The sequence below is a fragment of the Cyprinodon variegatus genome, unplaced genomic scaffold (assembly GCF_000732505.1).
Source record: "Cyprinodon variegatus isolate N-32 unplaced genomic scaffold, C_variegatus-1.0 Scaffold592, whole genome shotgun sequence".
NCBI classification, from domain to species: Eukaryota; Metazoa; Chordata; class Actinopteri; order Cyprinodontiformes; family Cyprinodontidae; genus Cyprinodon; species Cyprinodon variegatus.
This window is the reverse complement of record NW_015151045.1, coordinates 165,704-167,299: the sequence shown is the minus strand read 5'-3', so window position 1 is coordinate 167,299 and position 1,596 is coordinate 165,704.

The window sequence follows — 1,596 nt, the reverse complement described above, 5'->3', positions numbered from 1 at the left end:
GTGGCCAGGGCTAACGTTAGCTCGTCTACAGTGGCCAGGGCTAACGTTAGCACGTCTACAGTGGCCAGGCCTAATGTTAGCACGTCTGCAGTGGCCAGGGCTAACATTAGCTCGTATACGGTGGCCAGGGCTAACGTTAGCTCGTCTACAGTGGCCAGGGCTAACGTTAGCCCGTCTGCAGCGGCCAGGGCTAACGTTAGCACGTCTGCAGTGGCCAGGGCTAACATTAGCTCGTCTACAGTGGCCAGGACTAACGTTAGCCCATCTGCAGCAGCCGGGGCTAAAGTTAGCAGCAGCCCTCTCTCAGCATAGCTGTGTGAAGGACCGTTGGCTCTCATTTTTGGGGTTTAATTTGGCAAAATGTTAATTTGATTTGTGTTTATCTGAATGTGTTCATTATTATTCCCCCAATAAATTAAATAAAATAAGAATTTATTATCTAGAGACTATTAATAACAGGAGGTGAAATGCAGCTCCAGACTCGCTTTGAATGTGGTGATGTCATCAGTACGCTGCTGTTCCAGTTGACCCAGATTTATTCTGCTCCCGTTCTCCCCGAGTCCAGACTCTACTGGGTTCTAGTCAAGAACAGACTTGCCGAGAACACGAGTCCGTTCTCGCGTTCTTGTGAATCGAGAAACTGCCAGATTTTCTCTCCACTGCTTCAGGTTCTGAGTCTGACCTTTGACCTCCTATTGTAGAACTATAAACACAGATCATAGCTAGCAGGTAAAAACGCTGGAGGACCTGCTTTCTGCTCTTCCTGTCAGCGTTTCTCTCTCTAATCCAGCAGTGAAGCTGAGCTCCGTCTGCTTCGCTCAGCCTCAGACTAAATATTCTCCATCAGTTCCTCCTCTGATCGCTTCCTGTGGAGAAAAAAATAGTGTTGATGGCTTCAATAATTCAGGAGGAAAACTTTGGCGTTTGAAGCCGCGCTCCTGCGGCCCGTGCGGGAAAAACGCACTTTCCTCTCCTTTCTTGTCCAACATCAGCGTGCGACCTCTTTGAAATAAGTTCCCTGACCTCGGCTTCCCTCGGCTGCAGGAGCAGCTGATGAAAAAGGATGCTAACCGGAGAGGAAGCGGCTCGGCGCGAGCGGAGCTGCTCTCAGCATCACTGTTGTCCAATATTAGCTCTGACAGAGCGGCCCAGAGGACTCCGCTGCTGAAACCACATAAAACAAACCAGCTGAGAGGAGCGAGGGCGCGGAGGGGGCCGCTGAGCGCTCGCAGGAACAAATGATTTTACTCTGTCAGGGAATTCAGCCGAGGATACGTTTGATGTGCAGGGGGTGATTGCTCCTGCCACCAGATTTCCTTATTCTCTCAGAGATGTGGAGTGGGAGGGAAAACAGCCTGAGGCTGGAAATCAGAGCAAAGAGAAGGAGATGATGAGGAGGAGGAGGAGGCCAGTGGAGGTCCTGCATTAGCAGCAGCAGGGCGTGGGGAGGACTAACCGAGAGAGAGCCATGGAGGACGGCTGACCTGCAGCTGTCTGCCAGCAGGGGGCGACACCTGCAGAAATTTCAGGATTTTAACTGGATAAAAATCGGATCAACCAGAACCATCATCGTCCTACAGTTACTACATAAAGTCG